The sequence below is a fragment of the Xenia sp. Carnegie-2017 genome, unplaced genomic scaffold (genome assembly GCF_021976095.1).
Source record: "Xenia sp. Carnegie-2017 unplaced genomic scaffold, XeniaSp_v1 HiC_scaffold_23, whole genome shotgun sequence".
NCBI lineage: Eukaryota > Metazoa > Cnidaria > Anthozoa > Malacalcyonacea > Xeniidae > Xenia > Xenia sp. Carnegie-2017.
In genome coordinates this window covers 8,572,851-8,595,579 of record NW_025813486.1, presented here as the reverse complement: position 1 = coordinate 8,595,579, position 22,729 = coordinate 8,572,851, and positions in this window count along the sequence as shown.

Genomic DNA, 22,729 nt, shown 5'->3' with positions numbered 1-22,729 from the left:
GTTGACACAATGGGCTTCTTGCTTGGAAATATCGCCTAAGGGTCATTTAATTGCTGTTGGAACCAAAGGTATAAATTAAGAAGTTTTTTACAACGTTCTGCAAAACAACACTGAATGATTTGAAAATCCTTTCTATATCTTGAAAGATAATAGTTTGAAATCGTTAAAGTTTCTTTATCTACTCCAACTTATGTCAATTTTTCTCATCTAGTTTTCTTCCATTAGTAAAACTGGATTATCGATGGTTTTCTGAGAAGAAAATTTAGATCACAATTTAGGGTTACGTATCCCACATAGTTTAAGTCTAAAAAAACGTCCCAAATCGACGTAGCTACGTCGGAAATATGAATCAAAAAAGCACTAGGTGAAATTCTCATTAAAAAGTTTTTTATTTCTTTTCAGCGCTTCTTTTATTTCCTCGAGAATTAATGACACCGAATGCTTTAGTTTACAATCACTTAATTAGGTATTTTTGCTGTCTGTAATTTTCTTTTGTTTTAGATCGACTAGTGAAAGTAATTGATTATGATAAAGGTAGCTTTCAAGATTTCGATATGCATTGTGACTCTATTAGCCATGTGACATTTTCTCCGACCGGAGATAAACTGTTTTCCGTTGGTTTTTCGGATGTTGCTTTGTGGAAGGTGTTGATATAGAGAGACGTCCTTATTACACAATCTTGGCAAAACAATATAAAGTCGAAGGCTGGTGCGCTATAGTCTATGACCCGTCAATTTAAAAACTCGACATTTTATCGGCTTATTGAGAGCAATAGAGAGATATGCGTAAAATATAAAATGTATAATACATTCTTATTTATGAAAGGAAAGTAAAACCAGCAAAATTTTGTTTTGTTTGTTAAAGAGCAAAAGATTCTTGTTGCAAGAAAGAAGCATGGAATTCATGGCTTGAGAGAGAAAGCAATATAATGGATGATTTTTGCCAATATAAAAAAGCTTCCATACAAACAATGTTTTTTAAATGAAAGAGAACTATTTCAGTGCAGCCCTTGAAAAATACTTTAATTGCTGACGGGAGGGGGTGGAAGGCTAGTGCTAATCTGACTTAGCCCAAGTTGATAACAAGATTTATGATCGAGAACATGGACGCAGAATTGTGATAAGGAATGAATTTGGTCCTTTCTTGGCATATAATGGTAATACCCATCATTACGCAATACGCGAATATAAAACGACGACATTTTTCTATGCTTTTTTTAACACGTCTTCATTAATGCCCCGTTTACAATATACCGGATTGCTATGGCAGCAGGTTGAATATTCTTTATATTAAAAGGCAGTAAAATTGTTCAGCGTCAGAAACACGATCAAATAGACTAAATCTATCCGCTTAATAAGCTTTTACTCCGAACAGTTACCCCTTCTAAAGCAAATGAAGACGTCGTGATGAGCAAATCCGGTATAGTGCGAACGCAGCCAAAACGTTATTTTTTAAGGAGTGATAAATTTAAATACTCCGGTATACGAACAATGAATTCCTATTAACCTCGTCTACGCTGTTTTAACCTCAGAAGAACCTTTTATAACGGTTCTCCCTGAACGCCATACTTTCTGTAAATATCAACCCTTTTACAAAATTTCCCAGAGGAAGAAAACTGGAGCAGCCGGAGAAAAATGCAAGCAAAGCTCACAAACTCATCTCACATTCGCAAGCTAATTTTATTTTGACCAGGAACGAACTCGCAAAACAGCTGTAGAATGCATTGAGTTTGACCTTAGTGCCACTGTAGGTGCTCACCCGATGAAGTTGAGATAGATTCAGTTTATTGTTTTGTCAATCTTTACTGCTGACAAGGTCATTGAATTGTTTAATTAGGCGTAGAAAGTGAATGGGGTGAGGTGTGTAATTCAGATAATATATTAATTGATAAGAATGAATGCACGCAACGCACAGAACATGAATGGACCAGAAATTGACTAGAAGCACAAATATCAATGCAGTTAGATATAGTTATAAGACCTTCGACGAGCAGATATAAGCTAAGATCAAGACTTAACTACGGATTTTACAAGAATTATCAAAGTTTGCCAATATCAAATTTTTTATACCCTTAAGTGCTAATGACATCGGCCTATACGGAACGTCCATTGTCCCCAATAATCCGTTTCCACAGCACTGGACTTGGGTTTACATTAATGAAGTTTCACTTAACTTCGTTTTTGACCGTGATATAGAGTGGTTTTTGTATAAAATATAATAAACTAAAATCATACTGCATATTTCAAGGATATATAAGGGAATACTAAAACTTATATCATGAAGTATATGGGTATTTTCCATAATCACACTGGTAATTGAATTTTAAATATTAATGCTGACTTCTGGGATACATGTTAGTGGAAAGAATAGATTCAGACGTCAGACCTTTTCTACCTCGTGGTCGTTAAATTCATTTAGTTTCATGTCGTCTTCATTGAAACGTGCTCTGACAATATTTATTCTGGTAAGTGTGAATTTTAGCTGTTTTCATCGTGTTAAAGGGAAGTATAGCAAAGCTAAAACAATCAATACAACACAACAGCCTATTTTATTTTCGAGATAACTTAAAATGACGCTTGTTCGTTGACAAATTTCTAGAGAATATTTTACCAATTGGATTTTAAACTATTCACCATTTCAAATGCTTTTATTTTAATGTGGAATGGGTGACTTGCGTAACGTTGAACGGGGGAATATTTTGCACTAAAAGTTTCCGCTTATTGACTTGTTTTATCTCCAAAACTCTGGAAAATTAGCTTCAGTTAAATAGTTGAGGGTAAAACGTCGAGCGCCAGGTATCTAAGAACGTAGCTTGATGATTTTCCGATTTTGAAGTAAACCATATCGCTGTCTATTCATGAATAAGAAAACAAAACGGAAAATTTGTCTTTTCACCATTCAATTCTCTATATTTGCCAGATATTTGCTTATTTTTAAAACAAAAATGGCGGACACAAGGCAATTTTACTTCCTGTGTCCAAACTCTTTCGCAAAATCATGCTTTCGAGAGGAGAATGGTAGCGATTTTGAAATAGAATCGATTTTTTTAGGTTTTGAAAAAAGAGTTGCGCGATGTCTTCCAATTCATCTGATGATGAATCTGAACGTTCGTCATCTCCCAGCTTTCCTGAATATGAGATATGTATGAGCGAGGTATAAATAATAAAATATTTCAAGTATTGATCTTCTGGTGAGCTTTTCACATTACGATTAAAACATTCCTTTTTTTATTTAGAAACTAGACGGTATTCCACCATCGCATGTTGTCAACATTGAAACAAATATGGCGATACGTTGTTTGTGTTATTTACCATCAATGAAAAGTTTCTTGTACAGCTACAAGAGCGATACACTAGGACTTATAAGTGAAGATTTCAAATCTGATGTCAAGAATTTCATTGATATAAAATTTGAAAAGAGCTCGAAAAAAAAAGTGTTAGGTCTTAACTCTGATACAAAATGGGCCGTCTCTTGGGACGGTTCTTTAATAGCTGCAAGTGCAGCAGTCAATCATCGTCACAGATATAATATTATCAATTTTGTTTTGATTATTTTTGCCATCCCAGATAATGAGGTCGGCAAGTTACCTAAACCGTTATATTGCATAAACTGTGTTGATGCTCGCATTTCTCAACTTATATTCTTCCCAGATGGAAGGAGAATTGCAGTAACTATTTGTTTGGATCCTGAATTTCCCCATTACTTGTACCGCTTTTGGTGTCGTGTGTATAAACTACCGGACGGTTTGTGGAACGTAGAAGATTCTATAAAGACGGACCCGACCAATTGATTGATCTTAATGTTGAATATAGTGGAGTTGATTGCATTCAGTTAGGTTGTCCTATACTTAATACGCATCTTGAGTTTAATGAGCGTGACGAGCAAGTGTTAAAAGAAAGACGTGAAAGTGGGAATGAAAGTGATGTTGAAGATTATTTACATTTGCGGGCGGAGTATCGTGCTGATGGCTTTAGTTGTTTGGCTCTATCTCCTGATGCCAGCCGTCTTTTGGCAGGAAGCACTGATGGTGAACTGTTCTATTTTGACGCTGACAGTTTAAAACTACTACAACGTGTTCGTGTTTACGATTATTATTCAGCAGTTAGAAATTGCTGCTACAATCCTGCATTTGGCCGTGGGGAATTTGCAATATGTGATCGTTACGGGCTATTTTGTGTGTGGCGCGTTTTAAATCTTTCTGACAATTCTGAAAATTTCCAATTTGCCTATCGAAAAGGTTAGCTGTTCACCCAAAACATCACAATTACTTTGATTTGCTTAATGATATCAGTTATTCTCCTGACGGAAAACTTATTGCTGTTACCATAGCTTGTCCGATTGATTACATTGTTAAGACGTTCATTATTGGCTCGCGTTCTGGTCAAATTTGTTATACGTTGGATTGCGTTGATGATCCTGATCGACAGTGTCCGAAATCTGAGTGTCTGACCTTGTTCTTTGGTAATTTGTGTCAAGTTGCTTCAGTTACAAGTGTTCATCCTCGCGTTTTTTTCTGGAAGTTACCTGTTGTCTACGACTTACAAACATTGTGTTTACTCACAATTAAAGCACTTATCTCTTATAATAATGTTGAAAACTCAACATACCTTTTGTTTAAAAAGAGTTGAAGTATATTTATTCCTACTGTACTTGAGAACGTCATTTAATAACTATCGCCCGTTGGGCGTTCTATCACAACAATGATGCTTAAAACCTGGACTTCTATTGGTTATAACTTGTAAACATGTGCATTTGAATCTATGTTGGCTAATTCATAACACGTGAGTGTATTCGAAAACTGGACTTCTTTTGTTAAAATTATGCAAATTTGGATAGATAAATGAAAAATTTATTCAAAGACGTTTAGCTACCTCATCAAATTACGTTAATTTCCAACTGGGGCATATGAAGTAGAAATTTTCAAAATGATAAAGTACACAAAAGTAATTTATAAAACACTTAAATACGTAAACTCTTAATAACTAAATTATTAAGCGCTTAATATCCGAATGCTAGGTCTTTACAGAGAAATATCGGACCGAGGTCTTTTGTATCAGGTCTGATATTTCTCAGTAAAGTCCGAGAAAGTGAGGTTATTAAAAGCTTTATTATATGGCATTATTTAACTTGAAACGAAGCTTGCTTTTTCTCGTCTTTGCTGTATTTTTACCGGTTGGCTTTCAATTTTCATGTTTTGTCCATAAAAATAAATCGTTTCAAATTGTATCGTCTGGATATTTAGTTAAACAGTTTTTAAGTGTTTTTCTTCGAGTCACATTCGTAAATAGTTTTTATTTGCGTTTGGTTTGCGTTTTGCTGTTTTCATTACAAAGTTTGTTCACATTTGAGTGTAAAATTCTGCGTTTTGGACCGTGGTCTATTACAGGAATATAATGGATCTCCAAAATGTTTCTAAGCTTATCAAATCGTACCATTTAGCCGGAAGTCACGCTTGCCATGAAGTGACAAATATTTATATATTAAAATTAAATATTTTTGATAAACAAAAGCACTAAAATACAAATGAAAGATACTCTTTTATGACTAGACATAGTGTATATAAGTTTAATTCATTAACAGAAATGTAATATTCCTTTACTAATGTTTAATTTTCTTTATCAATCATTTTGAGCTGCAATTCTTGTTTTAAAGGAAGAAAAGGGATTTGCTCTCTCTAACATTAGTTCGAAAGGAATGCTTCATTATAAGACTTTTAGAACGTGAGTCTAGTAGACAAAGATAACTTTCAATATTCCGTAGATTTTAGATAATTTTAATATGAACATAATAGCCCAACAAAAGACTTTTAAAAAAGCCATCACAATAATAAAATAGAGAAGGATTTATTAATAACGTTTCGTCTTTAACTTAAATAAGACATCTTCAGATTATTTGAGTTAATTTATATACACGAGGTTTTAAATACAAGCATATATTACAGGGTGTTAAATTACATGTGAGGGGAGTAGGAAGTTTAGATGACGGAATTAAGTGAGAATGGCGGTGTATTAAAGAAGGTGAAGGGGGATCGAGTTGCCTTGGGTGTTAAGAGAGGGTTTAAGTTTGGATATAAGAAGGCTTTCATGAATCATAAGGTCGTAATTGTCGGAGGAGGAAGAGAGAATTGAGAAATCATTAAAATCGGCAGAGTGAGATGTATTTCTTATATGAGAAAGAACTGCAGAAGGTGGTGGACATAAGGAAGGCTTCCTGTTAAGGGAGAGATTCCCAAGTGTTCTGATATTCTGGTGTGTAAGTGACGTGGTTTGGCCCACATACGATGCAGAGCAGCATCGACACTTAAATGAGTATACAACACCAGATCTCAGGAGCTTGGGAACCCTATCTTTAAAAGGAAAGAAAGAGGAGAGACGCCTGAAAGAACGAAAAACAAAGCGAACGTTGATATGAGGAAAGGCAGCATTGCAGAGTCGAGTGATTTGAGTGCGAATCTGAAGACAGTGTAGGCCAGTAAAAGGGAGACAGAAGTACATGATTTTCTTAATAGCAGTGTGAATAAGATCTTTGGGTTCAAATGTATTGTTGAGGAAGCGGTGAACATGATTGTTAAATATGTATGAAGGGAAGTTGTTTAAGGTGAACAATTTTCTAACAACTTCTAGTTCGGTATAAAAGTGTTCATAGCTGGAACAGAGGTTGAAAATTGTGTGAAGTAAAGAGGAGATCAAGGAGCGTTTGTATTGAATGGGAATGAAACTATGGAAATTGGTGAAGAGACCAGTGAAAGTGGGTTTACGATACACGGAGGTGGAAAACTTGCCGTTTGAGCGAGTTATTTTTACGTCAATAAAGGGGAGCGTGTTGTCTTTTTCCAGTTCAGATGTAAAGGAGATGTTAGGATGTTGGTGGTTGAGATAGGTAAGGAAAAGAGGTATGTGATCCAATGATCGGAAGAGTAGAAAGCAATCGTCAACGTAACGTTGGTAAAGAAGGTGTTTAAAGGTGGAGGGACAATGGTGAAGCCATGAATTCTCATTGAAGGCCATAAATATGTTCGCAAATACTGGGCCTAGGGGGCTGCCCATAGCCACACCATCAATCTGTTGATAAACTTGGCCGTTAAAGAAGAAATGACAGTTTTTGACGGAGAGGGAGAGAAGTTGAGTGAATTATGAACGGTCAAGGCCTTGAAAGGACGTGTTATTGGAGAAGATGTGATTAGTTATTATGGCGATTGTTTCATCAACTGGGATGTTGGTGAACAATGATTTAACATCAAAGCTCGCCATCACAACGTTATTGGCGTTAATGTCACTTTGTAAAAGATCTTGGACAAAAGAGAAAGAGTCCTTGATAACATGGGAGCTGGCGGAGATTGGTGTAAGGAAAGGAATAAAGAATTTGGCTAGCTTGTAGGAGTAGTGGTCAATACTAGATAAGATTGGTCTTAGAGGGATGGAGGATTTATGAATTTTAGGAGTCCATATAGTATGCCGATACGTGTACCAGTGGGATAAAGTTCGTTGTATGTTTTTCATTTATGCATTTTTCTGCCTTTAGTTTTCTCAGCGAAGTCTTTACTTGATTCTCGCGTTTCAGTGTAATTTTGATGGCATCATCATTTAGAAGTTCGAATTTCGATGTGTCCGCTAGAATTTCCATCATCTTTTATTCAGAATAACAACTCCGTTACCTTTATAAGGCCTTTTTTAAAACTCTAATGTTGGGCTATTATGTTCATATTGAAAATTCGCTTTCCGCCTGGCAAATCTCTGGCCACGATTTTAAATAAACGCTACAAAAACGGAGCACTCGAAGCGTTCAGGAAATTCCAGCGTCTTGAACTCAAGCTTGGAAAAGCCAAACTCGACCTAGAGTTCCTTATTACGTGTAAGAGGCGCTCGATAATACCAAGATTCCTATGGTTTAAGGTTGCTAATCGCAGATTACGATCCTCTAGCGCCTATCGACAATGTCAACACAAATTGTTACAAGAAGAAATAAACACAAAGCACGCTCAGATACGAGTACTGTCATCACAAGCTACGACCGCACATTCAAGACTGGCATCTTTGGTTTCAAACCTTGACTTCATTCACCTAAAACATGTTTCTGATCGTGAGAACTCAAAAAAACTAAGCCATCAACAACGCACCCAAGACCGCAAGATATTTCGCCTTAGCACTGGACAGATTAACACAAACCCAATCAACCCTGACGACGTGGTTTTCAATTTCTCAAATCGTTTCATCACCCAAAAAGAAAAAGAAATCCTTTCGAAGGGCCTCAACTTTGCTGTTCCACCTGCCAAACTAAACTCGTGCACTTCCCTCACACCATTTGAGAAGTTTTACAATCGCCTTCAACAAGAACCCGTCCACACACCCTCTGGCTTTTTTCCTGACTCAATTAAAGCTAAACTAAAGGACATAGCTTACTCGGGTTTTCGCAGTTACAGCCGACCGAATGCCTTATACACGGAGAATGAACTAAACGCGTTAAATGATCTGAGAAATGACAACAACATAGTCATCCTGAAACCGGATAAAGGCAACGGAGTTGTTATTCTGAATAAAACGACTACCCCAATAAGATGATGGAAATTCTAGCGGACACATCGAAATTCGAACTTCTAAATGATGATGCCATCAAAATTACACTTAAACGCGAGAATCAAGTAATGACGTTGCTGAGAAAACTAAAGGCAGAAAAATGCATAAATGAAAAAACATACAACGAACTTTATCCCACTGGTACACGTATCGGCATAATATATGGACTCCCTAAAATTCATAAATCCTCCATCCCTCTAAGACCAATATTATCTAGTATTGACCACTACTCCTACAAGCTAGCCAAATTCTTTATTCCTTTCCTTACACCAATCTCAGCCAGCTCCCATGTTATCAAGGACTCTTTCTCTTTTGTCCAAGATCTTTTACAAAGTGACATTAACGCCAATAACGTTGTGATGGCGAGCTTTGATGTTAAATCATTGTTCACCAACATCCCAGTTGATGAAACAATCGTCATAATAACTAATCACATCTTCTCCAATAACACGTCCTTTCAAGGCCTTGACCGTTCACAATTCACTCAACTTCTCTCCCTCTCCGTCAAAAACTGTCATTTCTTCTTTAACGGCCAAGTTTATCAACAGATTGATGGTGTGGCTATGGGCAGCCCCCTAGGCTCAGTATTTGCGAACATATTTATGGCCTTCAATGAGAATTCATCGCTTCACAATTGTCAATTCACCTTTAAACACCTTCTTTAACAACGTTACGTTGATGATTGCTTTCTACTCTTCCGATCATTGGATCACATACCTCTTTTCCTTACCTATCTCAACCACCAACATCCTAACATCTCCTTTACATCTGAACTGGAAAAAGACAACACCCTCCCCTTTCTTGACGTAAAAATAACTCGCTCAAACGGCAAGTTTTCCACCTCCGTGTATCGTAATCCCACTTTTACTGGTCTCGTCACCAATTTCCATATTTTCATTCCCATTCAATACAAACGCTCCTTGATCTCCTCTTTACTTCACACAATTTTCAACCTCTGTCCAGCTATGAACACTTTCATACCGAACTAGAAGTTTTTAGAAAATTGTTCACCTTAAACAACTTCCCTTCATACATATTTGACAATCATGTTCAACGCTTCCTCAACAATACATTTGAACCCAAAGATCTTATTCACACTGCTATTAAGAAAATCATGTACTTCTGTCTCCCTTTCACTGGCCTACACTGTCTTCAGATTCGCACTCAAATCACTCGACTCTGCAATGGTGCCTTTCCTCATATCAACGTTCGCTTTGTTTTCGTTCTTTCAGGCGTCTCTCCTCTTTCTTTCCTTTTAAAGATAGGGTTCCCAAGCTCCTGAGATCTGGTGTTGTATACTCATTTAAGTGTCGATGCTGCTCTGCATCGTATGTGGGCCAAACCACACGTCACTTACACACCAGAATATCAGAACACTTGGGAATCTCTCCCTTAACAGGGAAGCCTTCCTTATGTCCACTACCATCTGCAGTTCTTTCTCATATAAGAAATACATCTCACTCTGCCGATTTTAATGATTTCTCAATTCTCTCTTCCTCCTCCGACAATTATGACCTTGTGATTCATGAAAGCCTTCTTATATCCAAACTTAAACCCTCTCATAACACCCACGGCAACTCAATCCCCCTTCCCCTTCTTTAATACACCGCCATTCTCACTTAATTCCGTCATCTAAAATTCTTACTCCTCTCACATGTAATTTAACACCCCGTAATACATGCTTGTATTTAAAACCTCGTGTATATAAATTAACTCAAATAATCTGAAGATGTCTTAAGTTAAAGATGAAACGTTATTAATAAATCCTTCTCTATTTTATTATTGTGATGGCTTTTTTAAAAGTCTTATGTCGGGCTGTTATGTTCATATTGAAAATTCGCTTTCCGCCTGGCAAATCTCTGGCCACGATTTAAAAAAGATCTATTTGAACCTGCACAGGCTCTTTATACGTCACAGATAAAGAGATCTCTTTAAACCTGCTCACGTTTTTCATATGTCACAGATAAAGAGATCTCTTTGAAATTACTCACGATCTTCATATGTCCCACTAATAAGATCTCTTTGAACCTGCTCAGGCTCTTCATATGTCACAGATAAAGATATCTCTTTGAACCTACTCAGGTTCTTCATCAGTCACAGATAAAGGTATCTCTCTAAACCTCCTCAGTCTCTTAATATGTCATTGATAAAGAGATCTCTTTGAACCTGCTCAGGAACTTCACGTGTCACAGATAAAGAGATCTCTTTGAACCTACTCAGGATCTTCATATGTCCCAATAATAAGATCTCTTTGAACCTGCGCAGGCTCTTCATATGTCACAAATAATGAGATCTCTTTGAACCTGCTCAAGCTCTTTATACAACACAGATAAAGATATCTCTTTGAACCTGCTTAGGCTCTTTATACATCACAGATAAAGAGATCTCTTTAAACCAACTCAGGATCTTCATATGTCTCAGATAAAGAGATTTCTTTGAACCTGCTCAGGTTCTTCATATGTCACAAATAGAGAGATCTCTTTGAACCCGCTCAGGATCTTCATATGTCACAGATAAAGAGATCTTTTGCGCGCTTGTATATGTTATAAATAAAAGCTTTCACTTACACGGGACCAAAACGTAACTCATCTCTAAAAATTTCGTCGATGTTGACTATCAGTTGTTTAAAAATTCTTTTCCTCCATAGCGCTGTAATTGTGTTTCATTCTGTCCAACACCTGCACGTGAACCAACACATAATGTCTTACAAGATGGTGAAGTGATAGCCACAGCGCATCCTCACATGGAACCAGTGGAGAAACCATTAAGACTATCACATTGCGTGGCTGGTTTTGATGATGGAACCGTAAGACTCTTTGATCTTGGAAGAGTTGAAATGATTATGAAAATACATCCTCATTCTGGGGGCGTTACTGTTATCAATTTTTCTTCCTGTGGTAAGGACCAGTCGCTGCTTGATACACGCAGAATCTACCTATAGTATGTAGTATATTATGTGGTATCTACCTATAATATGCAGTGGTATATGTTGTATCTACTTATAGTATACAGTGATTTATGTGGTATCTATCTATAGTATACAGTGATATATGTGGTATCTATCTGTAGTATTCAGTGATATATGTTGTATCTACCTATAGTATACAGTGATATATTTTGTATCTACCTATAGTATACAGTGCCATATGTTGTATATACCTATAGTATACAATGGTATATGTGGTATCCACTTGTATATGTGATATCTATCTATAGTATATAGTGATATAAGTGGTATAGTATACAGTGGTATACGTGGTATCCACCTATAATATACAGTGATGTTTCTAGTATCTAACTATAGTATACTGTAATGTATGCGATATCTACCTGTAGAACACAGTGTTATAAGTGGTTTAGTATACAGTGGTATGTGTGGTATCTACCTTATAGTTGGTTCTTCATCTCCCCCCCTGTTGTCCTGTTGTTAAGGCTTACAGGATAAATTTGGAGCTTATGAATAACTTGGGATTTTTAAATATAAAATGTTATGGCTGAGGATGACTTGGTGTGGTTAAGAATATTGGAATGTTTGAGGATAAGATGGGTTTGTGGATATTGACTTGTGTTGTTTTTATAACTTGGGTTTGTTAAGTATAACTTAGGATGGTAGATTATTTGATTATTTGGTTATGAAGATCATCGAGTCCAATTGTAGTTCAACTCTAGTGGTCAAACTGAACTTTGACAATTTTGACGTACCTTAGAAATAAATTTGTTTTATAGGTCGTGTTTTTATGAGTGGTAGTACAGATGGTGTGGTAGCCATAAGTAGTCCTGCTACTGGCCTCACTGTCCGTTTGATACAAGACCATAAGGGAGCACCAATCACTGATATGGACATTGCTTCACATAAGGTACAATGAAAAACACTCTGCAATAAATAGAACTGAGTAAGAAATAAAAGATTTTCACTGTGTTTGTACGAGCTTATGCAAACGGAAGAGTCCTTTGGAAGAACTTGAGAGCAGATCAGTGCACCTGTTTGAGAGTTCTCATAAGCCTCTCCAAGGTTTGCATAAGCCTGTGCCAACACAAAAACATCTTTTATTTCTTATCTAAAATAGCAATAATGCGAAAGTTTCAGAGAATTGTTTTTATTTTTCCTTTAACATGTATTCATGATTGATATGCAAATTCTCTTTGATTGATTAATTAATTGAGCTCAGATCAGTTCACACAAACTAATACAAATTCAGCTATAGACAATCAGTGCAAACGTTTATTTATGTTGTTTTATAAATAAAAAGTCGTAACCTACTTCAAAATGTTTTTGAAGCACTTTCGCAATATTTACCAAACTTAACATCTTACTGGTTATTGATGATGATTATTATATGGCAAGTGTCACTTCCTGCTAAATGATGCGCTTTGATTGGCTCAGAAACATTTTTGCCTGTCCATTATTTTTACGTAATCGACCACGGTCCAAAACGCGTAATTTTACTGTCAAATGTAAACAAACTTCTTAAAGCAAACAGCAAAACGCGAAATAAACGAAACAAAAAACCATTTACGAATGTAATTCGAAAGAAAAACACTTGGAAAACAATCTAGACGATACAATTATGAAACGAGTTTACTTTTTATGGACGAAAACTAGAAAAGTGAAAATCAACTCGTAAAAACCGCAAGGACGAGAAGGCAAGCTTCGTTTCAGGTCAAATAATGCCATCTAATAATCTATTTAATAACCTCGCTTTCTCGGTCTTTACTGAGAAATATCAGACCTCTGTTTTTTTTGTACAATCTCACCCTACGGGCTCGGTCTGTACAAAAAAACTTCGGTCCATTATTTCTCTGTAAAGACCTCGCGCTTGGTCATTAAGGGCTTATTAATAATCAAAACCTTGTTTTTAGAACGATCATCCATCATTCAATTCTCCCAGATTGTGGCTTATTGCGAGCGCTGATCGTAGGGTTAGCGTCTGGAAGGCAGATTGGTCGAAGGATTTCTGCGAGCTTGTTGATTGGTTAACTTTTCCCGCTCCAAATATAACACCTGAAGGAATTGCTTTGAAAAAAGATGATGCGGTGAGAAATTGTAGTTTGTTTCTTGTCTTGATTGTAGTTGCTCAAGATAATGAAAGATAAATAAATTATTATGGAAAATCGTTTTAATAAATTTGAAATAAGCATGTTTTCTCCCTTTGAATTCTGCGTATTTGCATCTACCGCCAAGTTTGGCAAGATTCTCGCCGACAGAGCCCGATGTTATTGTGTACAGTGGTTATGGTTTGAGAAAACTGATACAATTCTACAGCTTGTCCCAGAGAAAGGTCAGTATTTGTAAGAGGTCTGTGCTTGGAGCAGACAAAATGTCCATCATTGATGGAAATGTGTTCATTGTCAGGTTTTTCGAACTATTTTGTTGACACAATGGGCTTCTTGCTTGGAAATATCGCCTAAGGGTCATTTAATTGCTGTTGGAACCAAAGGTATAAATTAAGAAGTTTTTTACAACGTTCTGCAAAACAACACTGAATGATTTGAAAATCGTTTCTATATCTTGAAAGATAATAGTTTGAAATCGTTAAAGTTTTTTATCTACTCCAAATTATGTCAATTTTTCTCATCTAGTTTTCCTCCATTAGTAAAACTGGATTATCGATGGTTTTCTGAGAAGAAAATTAAGATCACAATTTAGGGTTACGTATCCCACATAGTTTAAGTCTAAAAAAACGTCCAAAATTGACGTAGCTACGTCGGAAATATGAATCAAAAAAGCTTTAGGTGAAATTCTCGTTAAAAAGTTTTTTATTTCTTTTCAGTGCTTTTTTATTTCCTCGAGAATTAATGACACCGAATGCTTTACTTTAAAATCACTTAATTAGGTATTTTTGCTGTCTGTAATTTTCGTTTTGTTTTAGATCGACTGGTGAAAGTAATTGATTATGATAAAGGTAGCTTTCAAGATTTCGATATGCATTGTGACTCTATTAGCTATGTGACATTTTCTTCGACCGGAGATAAACTTCTTTCCGTTGGTGTTTCGGATGTTGCTTTGTGGAAGGTGTTGATATAGAGATACGTCCTTACTACACAATCTTGGCAAAACTATATATAGTCGAAGGCTGGTGCGCTATAGTCTATGACACGTCAATTTAAAAACTCGACATTTTATCGGCTTATTGAGAGCAATAGAGAGATATGCGTAAAATATAAAATGTATAATACATTCTTATTTATGAAAGGAAAGTAAAACCAGCGAAATTTTGTTTTGTTTGTTAAAGAGCAAAAGATTCTTGTTGCAAAAAAAGAAGCATGGAATACATAGCTTTAGAGAAACAGCAATATAATAGATGTTTTTTGCCAATATAAAAAAGCTTCCATACAAACAATGTTTTTTAAATGAAAGAGAACTATTTCAGTGCAGCCCTTGAAAAATACTTTAATTGCTGGAGGGAGGGGGTGGAAGGCTAGTGCTAATCTGACTTAGCCCAAGTTGATGACAAGATTTATAATCGAGAACATGGACGCAGAATTGTGATAAGGAATGAATTTGGTCCTTACTTGGCATATAATGGTAATACCCATCATTACGCAATACGCGAATATAAAACGACGACATTTTTCCATGCTTTTTTTTAACACGTCTTCATTAAGGCCCCGTTTACAATATACCGGATTGCTATCGCAGCAGGTTGAATATTCTTTGTATTAAAAGGCAGTAAAATTGTTCAGCGTCAGAAACGCGATCAAATGGACTAAATCTATCCGCTTAATCCGCTGTTACTCCGAACAGTTACCCCTTTTAAAGCAAATGAAGATGTCGTGATGAGCGAATCCGGTATAGTGTAAACGCGGCCAAAACGTTATTTTTTAAGGAGTAATAAATTTAAATACTCCAGTATACGAACAATGAATTCATATTAACCTCGTCTACGCTGTTTTAACCTCAGAAGAACGTTTTATAACGGTTCTCCCTGATCGCCATACTTTCTGTAAATATCAACCCTTTTACAAAATTCCCAGCGGCAGAAAACTGGAGCAGTCGGAGAAAACCTGCCAGCTTCAATCAAAAGTTCACTAACTCATTTCACTTTTGCAAGCTAATTTTATTTTGACCAGAAAGCGAACTCGCAAAACAGCTGTAGAATGCATCGAGTTTGACCTTAGTACCACTGTAGGTGCTCACTCCGATGAAGATTGAGATGGATGCTGTTTACTTTTTTGTCAATCTTTAATGCTGACAAGGTCATTGAATTGTTTAATTAGGCCTAGAAAGTGAACGGGGTGAGGTGTGTAATTCAGATAATATATCAAAGTCCATACAGTCCATACAATCCATACAGTGTTATTAACTGTTATTTACGCATCGCACAGAACATGAATGGAGCAGATATTGACTAGAACTACAACTATCAATGCTGTTAGATATAGTTATAAGACCGTCAACAAGCAGATATAAGCTAAGATCAAGACTTAACTACGGATTTTACAAGAATTATCAAAGTTTGCCAATATCAAATTCTTTATAGCCGTCAGTGCTAATGACATCGGCCTATACGGAACGTCCATTGTCCCCAATAATCCGTTTCTACCGCAATGGACTTGGGTTTACATTAATGAAGTTTCACTTAACTTCGTTTGTGACCGTGATATAGAGTGGTTTTTGTATAAAATATAATAATTAAAATCTTACTGCATATTTCAAGGATATATAAGGGAATACTAAAACTTATATTAAGAAATATAGGGGTCTTTTCCCTGATCACACTGGTAATTGACGTGTTAAATATTAATGCTGACTTCTGAGATATGTGTTAGTGGTAGAATAGATTCAGACGTCAGACCTTTTCGACCTCGTGGTTGTTAAAATCAATTATTGTAGTTTAATGTCGTCTTCATTGAAACGTGCTCTGACAATATTTATTCTGGTAAGTGTGAATTTTAGCTTTTTTCATCGTGTTAAAGGGAAGTATAGCAAAGCTAAAACAATCAATACAACACAACAGCCATGGCCTACTTAAATTACACGGCCTGATATCTTGCCATAGCAAGGCCAAAAATGCAAGGCCATTGAATTTTCCGGCGGTGCTCTTCGAAATTTTGATCTTCTTCCTTCAAAATAGTTCATTGGCCTTACTTTATGGTATAATCTTGTAGCTAAAAGTCTAGCGATCATTTCAAGAGTTTATTGGCTGAAATTGGTCCATTTTTCGCCGAGAAATCAAAGTTTATAAATTGGTGCGATCGGCGGTTGTTTTGTTTATCACGCGCTCGTCTTCGTTCGAAAATTTTAGCTCTTAAATCTATCGTGGATTATCTATATTTGGTATCTACGTGTTTCTTGTACTCTCCTCTACCTTTCTACAAGATTTTGGAGTCGATTGTATACATTTTTCTTTTATTTACGAAAATCTCCAAACCCATAATTATAGCGATGGCGCTTCCTATTTTCAACGGTGTCCTTCCTACTCCAACTACGCCTAAGAAAATTTCATCAAATCCAAACGATTTCATTGGTAAATCATACTATCCCTTACCTTTTCAAGCTTCCTCATTAATTGGAAATCTTGGTATTGGTTCTTCTCCATCCTGGGACATCAATATAAACAATAAATCGATCAAACTTAAAATAGAATGGTATGTTGAAAAGAACAATAACAGTTCTCATGAATTCCCAAAATCTCTTCTTAATATACTATCAGCCTACAACCTTGTACAACCTACCTGGTCCTCCTGATAGTATGATTTACCAATGAAATCGTTTGGATTTGATGAAATTTTCATAGGCGTAGTTGGAGTAGGAAGGACACCGTTGAAAATAGGAAGCACCATCGCTATAATTATGGGTTTGAAGATTTTCGTAAATAAAAGAAAAAATGTATACAATTCGACTCCAAAATCTTGTAGAAATATAGAGGAGAGTATCAGGAACAAGTAGATACCAAATATAGATAATCCACGATAGATTTAAGAGCTAAAATTTTCGAACGAAGACGAGCGCGTGATAAACAAAACAACCGCCGATCGCACCAATTTATAAACTTTGATTTCTCGGCGAAAAATGGACCAATTTCAGCCAATAAACTCTTGAAATGATCGCTAGACTTTTAGCTACAAGATTATACCATAAAGTAAGGCCAATGAACAATTTTGAAGGAAGAAGATCAAAATTTCGAAGAGCACCGCCGGAAAATTCAATGGCCTTGCATTTTTGACCTTGCTATGGCAAGATATCAGGCCGTGTAATTTAAGTAGGCCATGCAACAGCCTATTTCATTTTCGAGGTAACTTAAAAATGACGCTTGTTCGTTGACCATTTCTAAAGAATATTTTACCAATTGCATTTTAAACTATTCACCATTTCAAATGATTTTATTTTGATGTGGAAGGGGTGACTTGCGTAACGTTGAACGGGGGAATATTTTGCACTGAAAGTTTCCGCTTATTGACTTGTTTTATCTCCAAAACTCTGGAAAATTAGCTTCAGTTAAATAGTTGAGGGTAAAACGTCGAGCGCCAGGTAACTAAGAACGTAGCTTGACGATTTTCCGATTTTAAAGTAAAGCATATCGCTGTCTATTCGTGAATAAGAAAACAAAACGGAGAATTTGTCTTTTCACCATTCAATTCTCTATATTTGCCAGATATTTGCTTATTTTTAAAACAAAAATGGCGGACACCAGGAAATTTTACTTCCTGTGTCCAAACTCTTTTGCAAAATCATGCTTCCGAGAGGAGAATGGTAGCGATTTCGAAATAAAATCGATTTTTTCTAGGTTTTGGAAAAGAGTTGCGCGATGTCTTCCAATTCATCTGATGATGAATCTGAACGTTCGTCATCTCCCAGCTTTCCTGAATATGAGATATGTATGAGCGAGGTATAAATAATAAAATATTTAATGTATTGATCTTCTGGTGAGCTTTTCACATTAAGATTAAAACATCTCTTTTTTATTTAGAAACTAGACGGTATTTTGCCATCGCATGTTGTCAACATTGAAACAAATATGGAAATACGTTGTTTGTGTTATTTTTCATCAATGAAAAGTTTCTTGTACAGTCACAGGAGCGATGCACTAGGACTTATCAGTGAAGATTTTAAATCTGATGTGAAGAAATTCATGGACATAAAATTTGAAAAGAAATCGAAAAAATATGTGTTACATTTTTGCCCAGATACAAAATGGGCCGTTTCCTGGGACGGTTCTTTAATAGCTGCAAGTGCAGCACTCAGTCGTCGTCTTAGAGATCATATTACCAATTTTGCTTTGATTGTTTTTGCCTTACCTGAGCATCAGGTCGGAAAGTTACCGAAACCGGTATATTGCATAAACTGTCTTCATGCTCGCACTTCTCAACTTAAGTTCTTCCCAGATGGAAAGAGAATTGCCGTCACTATTCGTTTGAATCCTGATATTCCCCATGACTTGGATCGTTTTTGGTGTCGTGTGTATAAACTACCAGACGGTTTGTGGAACGTAGAAGAATCTATAAAAGACGGACCCGACCAATGGATTGATCTTAAAGTTGAATTTAGTGGAGTTGATTGCATTCAATTAGGTTGCCCTTTTCTTAATACGGATTTTGAGGCAAATGAGCGTGACGAGCAAGTGATAAAAGAAAGACGTGAAAGTGGGAATGAAAGTGGTGTTGAAGATTATATAGATTTGCGGGCGCGGTATCGTGCTGATGGCTTTAGTTGTTTGGCTCTATCTCCTGATGCCAGCCGTCTTTTGGCAGGAAGCACTGATGGTGAACTGTTCTATTTTGATGTTGACAGTCTAAAACTACTACAACGCGTTCGTGTGTACGATTATTATTCAGCAGTTGAAAAATGCTGCTACAATCCTGCATTTGGCCGTGGGGAATTTGCAATATGTGATCGTTACGGGCTGTTTTGTGTGTGGCGCGTTTTAAATCTTTCTGACAATTTTGAAAATTTCCAGTTAGCCCATCGAAAAAGGTTGGCTGTTCACCCAAAACATCACAATTACTTTGATTTGCTTAATGATATCAATTATTCTCCTGACGGAAAACTTATTGCTGTTACCATAGCTTGTCCAATTGATTACATTGTTAAGACGTTCATTATTGGCTCGCGTTCTGGAGAAATTTGTTATACGTTGGATTGCGTTGATGAACCTGATCGACAGTGTCCGAAATTTGAATGTCTGACCTCGTTTTTTGGTACTTTGTGTCAAGTTGCTTCAGTTACAAATGTTCATCCCGCGTTTTTCTGGAAGTTACCTGTTGTCTACGATTTACAAACATTGTGTTTACTCACAATCAAAGCGTTTGTGTCTTATACTAACGTTGAAAAACTCGACATACCTTTTTGTTTAAAACAAGAGTTGAAGTATATTTATTCTTACTGTACTTAAGAAAGTCAATAAATAATTACCTTCCGTTTGGCGTTCTATCACAGCAGTGATGTTGAAAACTGGAATTTCATTGGTTGTTACTCGTAAACTTGTGTACTTCAGTCTATGTTGGCTAATTCATAACACGTGAGTGAATTCGAAAGCTAGCTTCTATTGACAATTTTCGTATACCAGAGCATTTTGGTTGATTCATTATAATTATACCACGCCGTTCCATTCGAAAACTGGACTTCTTTTGTTAAAATTATGTTAATTTAGATGGAATGAAATATTCATTCAAACACGTTTACCTCATCGAATTATGTTAATTTTCACAAGGAGCATGTGAAATAGAAATTTGCAGAAAAGATATAAAGTACATTAAAGTAGTTTTTAAAACACTGAAATACGTAAATACGTAATAACTAAATTATCAAGCTCCAAATAAACGAGCGTGAGGTCTATCCGGAGAAATATTGCACCGAGGTCAAAAAGGCAAATTTATGATTGCTGACTTTGGCATTAGTCTAATATTGAAGAATGGTTCTAAGACATATGAAATTATGTTGTTGTTATTACATTTGATTTTTAGAATGCAGGAATGGTAATGTATTATGTTTCAACAAAAGGGAAACATCCCTTTCGAACTACAACACATAGACCAATCAACATGTTGAATGGAAAACCTGAAGGCTTGAATGAGGCACTTAAAGACCTTTTGTCGTGGATTTCAAATCTACGACCCGAAGACAGACCATCTGCCAAAGAGGCAATGAAATATCCATTAATTATGTCGAATGACAAAAAGTTTGAAATGTTATGTAAAGTTGGTAACTGTCAGACAATTAAGATAAATGATTCCCATTCAAGTGTCGTTCAACAATTAAATTGTGATTCCTCAGATTCGAAAAGACAAATGGGTAGTGATGTATATGATTATTTAGTAAATGGAAAGATTTATAGTTATGAGCCTTCAAGGACAGAATGCTTGGGACTTATTCAAAATGTTGGTCAACATTGGTACGATCAACCATGGCCAAGACCACAACCAGAACGATTTTATAAGATTGGTGATCGCAAGGTGTATTTTCTCGAAACATTCCACAATGTCCCTGTTCAAGTACATGCTGCTGTCAGGTCGAATGACGAATTGAAAAATAAACCGAACTCAAGAGCTTCTAAAATTTCAGTAAAAGAAAACCAAATCAATGAACAGTTTTAAACTGCAAAAACAGTCTGTAAAAGGGTTAGTAGCCCGGAAGAAATCAAAGATACCGTTTTTAAAAACCTTTTTTATATGAATGTAATTTAAAATATTTTTCCTGACCATGTTGGATTATACATACTCACTTTCTGGTGAATTTAATTAATATTGCAATAAACTGATCATTTAATTTTTATATTCTTAATTATACTTTAGAACAAAGATTAATTCATAAAGGTGTTTACGTATACATTTAAGTTTCCTGTGTTTGAGATAAAGAAAAGTACTACGTTTATCAATACAGAAAAACTAACATAACAATTAAAGTATGCGCATCATTTGTAGTAGCATATTACAGTACATTATCGTTAATCATTACACTGAAACCTTTTTGCCAGGAAACCCTTACCACGCATGCCCAGATGATTTCTTTGATAATTTGCGACCAACCGAGCTAATTGCCACAAATGTAGTGCAAATACGTATAGTAAGTCGTTGCCATGACTATGAACAATTAGTCAAGTGGGCATGTGCAGATGGTTTCTCCATTAAATTGTTAAAAGCATGCTATTTACTTCAAAATCGGTGCTATTAGATGCAGTTGGTCGTTGTCATGACCATGAACTAAGGAGCTGTCAAGTCGACTGCGCATGCTCAGATTAATTATCAATTAATTTGTTAAAGAGCTCTAAAATTGGTGCGTGTAGATTGCGTTTTGACAATTGCATATTAAACTCATCAACACTGTGTCCGACTTTTGATTGTTCGAATTTTGTAATTTGGTCTCGTATTTTTGACACGTGTGTTTACCGTCGGAAAGGTGGATTGGTCTTTATGATCGTATTTCTTCCTACTAGGCTGACAGTAGCTGAGGGTTGACTTCTTTATAAGTATCAGGCATGGTAATTTAGTTCAGCCGCTACTCCTGCGCGATTATTGACCAGTGTATTTATGAAATATCTATGAAATATGAATATTATGTTGCTCTAAGACATATTTACATATGCAGCAAGAACGAACTTGTGTGGTATCTATGTCACTGATGGGGGATGTACGACAGTCTTTTGCCTTGGTCGAGACCTCTGTTCTTTTTGTCCTACGTAGCTATGCCTAGCCAACGTTTATTGCGAATGTGCCTTCGCTTGTTAACGTTAGAGTCATAATAGCTTAGATTATAAGATTTTTCCTTTTTTGTTCAGGCAAAAGGATCCAATGTTTCACTTGTCTACTCCATTGCGAAAACACGAAATACACACAAAAAGCACCAAAAATCTTGAATTTGAAGCAGAACTGCTTGTCAAACAAATTGAGTCGAAGGAAGAAAAAGAAAAACTTTGTTTGGAAAACAACACCGAGGGCGACGTCGATGAAATGGAAGGGTGGGTTGACAATGGACTTTTGGGAGCAGGATAGTACGGAAAGGGTTGTGCATTGGAGTAAAATATTGTCAAGCTGTATCAGCGATTTTTTAATGCTTGCTTTTAAACTTGTACATAATTTTGATGTGCCTTTCTTGAAAGGAACGTTTGAATTTTTTGCGTAAATTACATACGTATGACTAGGACAGTTTTTATCATGCATTTAAATGTCATTAATAAAAATTTCGGTTTTTGAACGTCAAGAGATTTTGTCACCGTAGT